This window comes from Mastacembelus armatus, chromosome 2 (genome assembly GCF_900324485.2).
Source record: "Mastacembelus armatus chromosome 2, fMasArm1.2, whole genome shotgun sequence".
In the NCBI taxonomy this organism is placed as follows: domain Eukaryota; kingdom Metazoa; phylum Chordata; class Actinopteri; order Synbranchiformes; family Mastacembelidae; genus Mastacembelus; species Mastacembelus armatus.
In genome coordinates this window covers 60,694-69,823 of record NC_046634.1, presented here as the reverse complement: position 1 = coordinate 69,823, position 9,130 = coordinate 60,694, and the positions used below count along the sequence as shown (strand labels likewise).

The following is a 9,130-nucleotide window of genomic DNA, read 5'->3' as shown; positions in this document are numbered from 1 at the left end:
ACAGGATCACATGATCCACTGTGTCAAAAGCAGCACTTAGATCCAGCAGTACTAAGACAGAGACTCTGCCAGCATCTGTATTCAGACGAATGTCGTTTGTCACCTTGATGAGTGCAGTTTCAGTGCTGTGATGGGGCCTAAAACCTTACTGAATCAAAACAGTTGTTTAGCATGAGAAAGTCAGTAACTTGTTGGAAAACAACTTTTTCAAGGATTTTGTCTAAAAACGGCAGGTTTGATATGGTTGTTCAGTACCATAGCCTCAAGACTACTCTTCTTCAGGAGTGGCTTGATGACAGCAATTTTCAGGGCCCTTGGAAATGTAAAGCACTTTGAATTACTCTGTGTATGAATTGTGCTATATAAATAAACTTGCCTTGCCTTTCCTTGCCTGAGCAGACACAGCAGCAAAAGAACACGCGTTTATATATATGGAGAAAGAAGCTGTGCCAAGACTTCTACAGAAAGCGAAACTAACCTAGGACCAGGATTTTCTTGCTGCTCAACAAGACAACTGCAGTAAGAGTAGAAATACCACAGAGTAGAAGTTCTGCATTTAAAGTAACAGTAATAGTCCAAAAGTATCAGCATCCAAATGTAGCCAAAGTAAAATTATTTATTCTGCAGAATTGCACATTTCCCATTGATGTATCTGATATTAGTGGACTATGCAGTCCATAATCCACAAAAAGCTTTTGCAACAATACATGTGTTAATGTGATCACCATCTGATCTACAGGAAGCAGCAGCGGCAGCATGAGGACACTCGGCAGTTTCATCATGATTCAGCTGAAAACACCACACAGACACTAAGTCCATCATTCAGTCCTTCCTACTGTGTTTGACTGGGCCTGAAACCCTGTTTAGAGCTGGAGACCTGCACTACCTGCACCAGCTGTCAAACTGATGAGGCAGATATTAGACAGAAATCTCCACGTCCCTGTTAGGGCACACCTATAAAGATGTAATGGTTGAAATGGAGTCAGCTGACTACAGCACATTTAGGGTCATCCTCGGTCATCCCGTAAATCTTGTCCACTTCATGTCTGTATTGTCCCAGGGAGGAAAGTGACAGTTCCACACATACACACATGTGACAGCAGGATCTTGTTCTGACTCCAAGACCTTGTAAAACACATGTAATGACCCTTGTTAGTTCTGTTGGAGCTTTCTGCTCCTCAAATCACTTGAAGTCCAACAGTCGCATTCCGTTTTAAAGGTTTGTCAGTTCTGAACCTGGACTTTGTTTCCATTACACTACAGATACTTGAACTACAACCACAACAGAAACAAGAAAATATAAAAAAATATTTAAAACAGGTAAAAGTGAACAAAGTTGATTCTGTGATTAATGTATGATAAACATTTAAATTACTATACAAAGAAATTTACAATGACTCATTTAGCACATACATTTAGAATTATTATTTGAATTATTAGAATTATTAACTTGATGAATCTAAATGTGTGAGTAAACTTTGACAGGCTGAACTTTCTGTTCAACAGTCAGGAAGTTTTCTGTGACAGGAAGAGACTCTTGTCTGTTACTCTGGACACAGAGACACTGAGGAATCAGGAAACCAGACTGTGAACCCAGGATACAGAGGCTCAGTAAATGTGGTGTTGAAAGTGTGGATGTGTATCAGTGTGTCAGAGGAGACTTTGTAGAAGGACAGAATGCCAGCAAGCCAGTCCAGGTACACTGCTACTCTACCAGAAGAGGAGGAGGAGGTGGGAGAGACAAATCTCTGTTTGTTATTGCGCAAGACATAGGAACCACCATTTGAGCATCTCAGAGTCCAGGACTGATCATTGTATCCAAACTCAGAGTCCTCACTGGCTCCTTTCCTTTTGATTCCTCTGTAACTCACTGATATAAACACATTTTTTTCCCACTCCACCTCCCAGTAACAGCGACCAGTCAGACCATTACTACACAGCAGCTGAGGCCAGTGTTCAAATCTGTCTGGATGATCCGGATATGACTGAACCTCCTCCACATGAGCCACCTTTCTTTTGTTGTCAGACAGTTGTAGTTTTCTGTTCACTGTGTTTGTGTCGAGAGTGAGTTCACAGGAATCTGATGGAGAGAACAAGACACAGTAACAGCTGCAGTTACTCATTTGTCACCTGGTTGAGTGTGAGCTGCTGTGTTGTCATGAACCTCATTAAAAACACACTTACATTTCTTCAGACCTGGTCTCAACCATTGGACTCCACCAGGCTCCAACCTGAAAGGACAACGGGGGTCAGGTCAGTACAAACCAGTGTTTACTACATGTGTTATTGTTCATGTGAGACTCAAATCCACCATGAAGCCAAAGGACAGAGAAAGTGTTTGCAGCTCTTCCTGTCAGACCTCTGCATACCAGGGAGTGTCCATTCTTGGTGTTCCTCAAGACTCCATCCTTGGCCCCTTATAGTTTTCTGTTTACATTCTTCCACTAGGACATTTGATCCATAAACACAATATTTTTTATCACTGTTAGCAGCAGACCTCTCCATACCTGAGAGTGTCCAGTCTCCTGTCTGGACCCTTCAGTCCAGCAGACAGGAGCTTCAGTCCTGACTGTCCTGGATGGTTGTAGCTCAGGTCCAGCTCTCTCAGATGGGAGGTGTTGGAGCTCAGAGCTGAAGTCAGAGAAGCACAGCCTTCCTCTGTGACCAGACAGCCTGACAGCCTGTGAAACACCAAACAACACACATGGAAGATCCTTGGATAATGCTCCTGTCTGAAGTCACATACAAGATCAAACTGTCAGCAATGACTCGGTACTCTGGTTTAGGAACTCTCTAAGTACTGTCTGTTTATTTTTGGTTTTTTTGGTGACAAATTGATAATTTAAGTTCCAAATCATCTGTGGATCAGAGTGAGATCATGTGAAAATGATGGAACTTTCTCAGAGTTTAGAAACTTCTATTAAAGTTTAGTAAAAGATCATGTGACAAATTGTATCAGCAGACACAGTCTCACACAGATTACAGCTGTTTATCCACTAATGTCAATTTGATTTTAACTCGGCATAAGTCAAACAGGTTGATGAATCCTGACCTGAGAGTCTCCAGTTTACAGTGTGGACTCCTGAGTCCATCAGAGATCAGCTTCACTCCTGAGTCCTGCAGGTCATTGTTACTCAGGTCCAGCTCTCTCAGAGTGGAGGACTGGGAGCTGAGAACTGAGGCCAGTGCTTCACAGCTTCTCTCTGACAGGTTACAGCCGCTCAGCCTGTAAAGGAAATAAATATAAGGAAACGACAAATCTGGACTTATTTCTTTTTCTCTCGAGTTGAGTCCATCTCAGGGTCTTATTGCTATGATGAATGAATCCAACTCTCTACATACTTACAGGACTTTCTTGGAGTGACTGACCACTGGCAACAGCCTCAGAAGAGCCTCCTCTGAAGCAAAGTATTTCTTCAGGTCAAACACATCCAGGTCTTGTTCTGATGACAGTAAGATGAAGACCAGAGCTGACAACTGAGCAGGAGACATTTCTTCTTTGGAGCGTTGCCCTGATCTCAGGAACTCTTGGATCTCCTCCACTAGAGAACGATCTTTCAGTTCATTCAGACAATGGAACAGGCTGATGCTTCTCTCTGGAGACAGGTTCTCACTCAACTTGGTTTTGATGTACTGGACTGTTTCCTGATTGGTCTGAGCACCACTTCCTGTCTGTGTCATCAGGCCATGTAGAAGATTCTGATTGGTCTGGAGTGAAAGGCCCAGGACGAAGCGCAGGAACAGGTCCAGGTGTCCATTTGGACTGTGTAAGGCCTTGTCCACAGCACCCTGGTAGAAGAGTTTCTCTGCGGATTGGTCTGTTGTTGTTTCAGGCTTCTGGGAGGTTGTTTGATCCTCCGACAGCAGATTGACTCCAGAGTTGATGAAGGTCAGATGTACATGAAGAGCAGCCAGAAACTCCTGGACACTCAGATGGACAAAGCAGAACACCTGGTCCTGGTACAGTCCTTTCTCTTCTTTAAAGATCTGTGTGAACACTCCTCAATACACTGAGGCTGCTCCGAGATCGATGCCACACTCTGTCAGGTCGGATTCATAGAAGATCACATTGCCTTTCTGCAGCTGCTCAAAAGCCAGTTTTCCCAGAGACTCAACCATCTTCCTGTTCTCTGGACTCCAGTGTGGATCTGTCCCAGCTCCTCCATAGTACTTGATGTTCTTCACTTTGGTCTGAACCACCAATAAGTGAATGTACATCTCAGTCAGGGTCTTGGGTAGCTGTCCTGTCTCTCGGGTTTCCAACAGATCCTTCAGAACTGTAGCAGTGATCCAGCAGAAGACCGGGATGTGGCACATGATGTGGAGGCTTCGTGAGATCTTGATATGGGAGATGATTGTACTGGCCTTCTCCTTATCTGTGAACCTCTTCCTGAAGTACTGCTCCTTCTGTGGGTCGGTGAACCCTCTGACCTCTGTCACCACGTTGACACACTCAGGAGGGATCTGATTGGCTGCTGCAGGTCGTGTGGTTATCCAGATGCGAGCGGAGGGAAGCAGTTTCCCCCTGATGAGGTTTGTCAGCAGCACATCCACTGAGGTGGACTTTGTAGTATCAGTCAGGATTTGAGTGTTGTGGAAGTCCAGAGGAAGGCGACATTCATCCAGACCATCAAAGACGAAGAGAACCTGGAAGTCTTCAAAGCTGCAGATTCCTCTGGTTTCAGTGAAGAAGTGATGAACTAGTTCCACCAAGCTGAACTTTTTCTCTTTCAGCACATTCAGCTCTCTGAAAGTGAAGGGAAATGTGAACTGGATGTCCTGGTTGGTTTTGTCTTCAGCCCAGTCCAGAGTGAACTTCTGTGTTAAGACTGTTTTCCCAATGCCAGCCACTCCCTTTGTCATCACTGTTCTGATTGGTCTATGTCTTCCAGGTGAGGCTTTAAAGATGTCTTCATGTCTGATGGTTATTTCTGGTCTATCTAGTTTCCTGAATGCTGGATCAATCTGTCTGACCTCATGTTCCTTATTGACTTCTGCAGCCCCTCCCTCTGTGATGTACAGCTCTGTGTAGATCTGGTTCAGGAGTGTTGAGCTTCCTGCTTTAGCGACCCCCTCAAACACACAGTGGAACTTCTTCTGCAAGTTGGACTTGAGTTGATGTCGACACATGACAGGAGATTCTGAAAGAACAGGCAGAGAAACATTTCCTTAAAGAATGAAGATACAGATTGATTCCCCACAGAGAAACATCTCCATCACTTTGGAAATGTCACATATGGCCTTTATCCATCATCTTAAACCTTTATAGAAATCCTCTTACTGCTCTGCAGACAGTCGGCCAGCTCCTCCTGCTTCATTCCCCTCAGGAAGTTCAGTGTGATCTTCAGAAATGCTTCTCTGCTGCTCCTCCTCTGCTTTTCATCCAGACCGTCCAACACCTCCTCATCCTCCCTCTGACTCTCTGGGGAACCTGAAGTCAGAACCTTCTGCATCTTCTTCAGCTCGTTCTTCACAAAAGTGACAATGTGGTTCTCCAGCAGCTGGAACAGAGAACTGTATGAATACCAACTAAAATGATGGCCCCCTAACATCAGGTCCATATTGGACCCTGGTCTAAGAAGTGCAGCATGGAGATGACTGTGAACAGAACAGTAGTTGTACATGTACAGACCATAAATACAGATTCCGGGTGTGTTGGATGCTGCTGGGCAGACTGAGCACTGGGAACCTCTGAGCTCTCCTGGTCCACTCTGTGGAGGAATCATAAAGAATGAGCTCACATGATGTCTGTCCACACAGAGACCAACCCAAGGTAAAGGTCCAGGAAGTGAGATTTGGATGTGAGCAGTGAATAAGATGAGTCCCTGTAGTGGCAAAACTTTACTAGTCTTGCTGATCCCACTGAGAATCAGCAGCTCAGTCTGCAGCTGTTTGTTTGGTTCAGTCCCAACAGCTCCTACATAGATCTCTCCCTCCCTCACTGAACACTGCTGCAGAGTCCTGGAACAAGGCACCTACAGCCAGTGTCTGCTTGTGTCAGACTGGTTGTACTGGGCAGCTCCAAGTATGAAAGATCAGAACAAACAGAGCTGGAATTTTTCTCTCAGCTGGTTTTTCATTTTTCACATGATTTCTGTCCTGATGACATTTATGACAGAAACACTTTGGATCTCAGACGTGGTCGGACAACATGTCACACAAACTTCATCTTTTCTAGAGCAACTCAACTCTGAGTTGTTACAGCTTACATCTGATCAGCAGCTGGACCTCCTCTTTTAAAGTCAATGAAACAATCCAATGACCAGTCACTCTTGAGGGACACACAGCTGGGTTCAGGAGAGTCTGGTCTCTGCTGCTGGATCCTGAAACAAAGACAGAGCTGATAAATGTGCATGTTGGATAAAAACTGACAAAAATATGTTCAATACTTTAATTAACACACAAACTGACATTTGATCAATTTTAAATCGTTTTCTTCCGTCAGCAGATTGTCTAAACTTCAGAGAAGGCTCCATGGATCCATCACCCACACAGCTGGGTTCAGGGGCAGGTACAGGAGATCCTGGTCTGTGCTGCTGCTCTGGGCTTGAACACAACACACACAGAGCAGTGAGTGTAAATAATGATGGAGCAGTGATGTTTGGTGCTGAGCTCTGACATGGAGAAGAGTCCTGGACTTTCCCAGATACTCATCTAACCTCAGGGGTTCTGTCTGGCTCTGATGGTCCCCACACCGACTGTGTTTAGAGGGATGGACTCCCTCCTGTCTGTCCTCAGACTGATCCATGCTGCTGAATCCACATCTGCTCACCCACACTTTGTCCCTTCACCTGGAGAGGAGACACAAATCATTCAGATGCTGCTTCTGGATCAAACAAGTCCAGGATGAACAAACGTGGAACATAAACTTAGAAAAAGTGCCTGTGGCTGCCATCACTGATGTACTGTCAATATGAAGATGTTCTATAGAGACTCCTCCACAGCCTCATTACACAGCAGTACGACAGTAACAGGAAGCAGCTCTGATTCAGTTAGAACTGTAAGTTTTATTTAGAAAGGCTTGACAGGAAACACCACTATGGTGATGATTCTGATTTTACTCTGGTGGAGACAAATGTTTTCTACCCGTAAACTGGGGCGCTGTCAGAGATTCTGATCCCATGAAAGAATCTGAGCTGCCTACATAAGGTTGTAGATCCATTTCCTGGACTCCTGTGTATTATGGGCCATTGGAAATGTCCAAACCTAGCACCCCTCCCCTTTGTGGCACCGGTGGCCATAAATAAATGACAGGATGACAGGATATAAACCTCAGCTGTTGATCAGATTGTTTGATTCACTAAATCAATAATCAATAATCCAACAACATGGAGACAAAGACTGACCAACAAAAGACAAAAGACAAACAAAGTTATGTTTGTAAAGGCAAAGTGAAAGTAAACTCACAGTTTGTTCAGTCCAACACTCCTCACTCGACGCCTGCAGAGAACAGTCTGACTCAGGTGAGCTGGTTTATGGAGTTAGAGCTCTACCTGGAATGGAAACAGACAGTTACAGGGGGGTTGGACCGGTTTTGTCAGATTTAATGGTACTGTGTTTGTTATTGCATTTATGTCCACGTTGATGGATTACAGGATAATGGGACCCTGGGTACAGACATGTAAAAGGTCCCAACTCCTCTTTTTGTTTCATTTTTTTAGGCCTTTGATTGTCTTTCCAATCTGACAGTCTCTGTCACATTTGTGCTTCATGTAGTTTCATTTTCATCAGATTCAGTTCAGTGACGCCAACTCACCTTTGTATGTTCACTATACAGACTGGCTCTCAGTGAGGTCACATGCTGAAGTCTGATAAAACCAGTCAAATCAGTCAAAAACAGTCAGTCAGCTGAGTTTAATTAGCAAAAGGTACATGCACAATTTAAAATGAGAAACTTAAAACTATTTTATTAAAATATCCAACATCTTCATATCCAACAGGATTCACTGATAACCAGGATCAATTATCAGTATTGATCAGTGATGGAGACAGCTGAGGATCAGTAATAGTTTGAATAATATTCCAAGTCAATGTCAGTGTGAGTCAGTATTAATGTGTATTAATATAAAGAGAGATGCAGTTCCTCACTGTGACCACTGGAGGACCTAATCAGTCACATCTGTTGTTTTTCTGTTTCTGCTCCATCTGACTTTATTCCACATCCAGACTCATGTTCCTGCAGATGAGACAGTTCTGACCATGGACACGTTCATCCCGTTTGTCCCAGTGTCCACTTCCTGTCTGTCAGCAGGTAAGACCTGACAAAACCTACAGCTGACTAACAGATCCAGCCTGGTTTCTCCTCAGCCATGGAGGAGCTCTCTGCAGCTCAAAGTATTTCTGTCTAGAAGTGTAGTTGGTCTCACAGAAGCTTCAGTGAACATTTGACTAATTTTACTCTTCAGTTTGTATCTTAAACATAAACGTTTTGATAATGAAGGTGAGGCACAGGCGGCCATTTTTACTCACCTGGTGTTTACAGGCTGAGCTGACGCTTCTGTTTGAAACCACTTGTGATTTAAAGAAAGTCCAACTAGGAAACTTTAAACCAGTTTCTCCAGCTCAATTAAAACAAGTCATGTCGAAAATTATGTCTCTTTAATGAAGAAAAACTCCACTTTTCTTGCTTTTTCCTTGAGCCTCTTCTGTCTGCTGCTCTTTTCTGTCTGAGCTTCACTTACTTCCCCTTTCACCTGCCTGGCTGAGCTGAGTTTCATTCTAAATCAGGGGGAGGTGCTGATGTTTTAAAGAAACACTAACCTTTCACCAGCACTGCTGTGGTTTGGCTGGTCAAAGTGGGATTTCATACATTAGCACTCAGACTGTCTTTGGATTCGGACGGAAAACAAAACCAACCAAATCTGAAACTGATATTAGAACTGGACAAACACTGCTGAATGGCCTGATTAATTTGTTTTTGTTAGGCTCAATCATCAGTATTGATCAGTGATGGAGACAGCTGAGGATCAGTAATAGTGAACTGAATAATATTCCAAGTCCATGTCAGTGTGTGTCAGTATTAATGTGCATTAATATGGAGAGAGCTGTAGTTCCTCACTGTGACCACTGGAGGGCGCTGTTCACTTACATCTGTTGTTCTTTTGTTTCTGCTCCACCTGACTTTATTCCA

General features: G+C 43.9%; 1 pseudogene; it reads right to left on the bottom strand.

Annotated features, from left to right (window-relative positions):
* Positions 1-609: 609 nt before the first annotated feature.
* On the bottom strand, positions 610-8,673 carry LOC113127444 (NLR family CARD domain-containing protein 3-like; annotated as a pseudogene).
* Between the last annotated feature and the right edge of the window lie 457 nt (positions 8,674-9,130).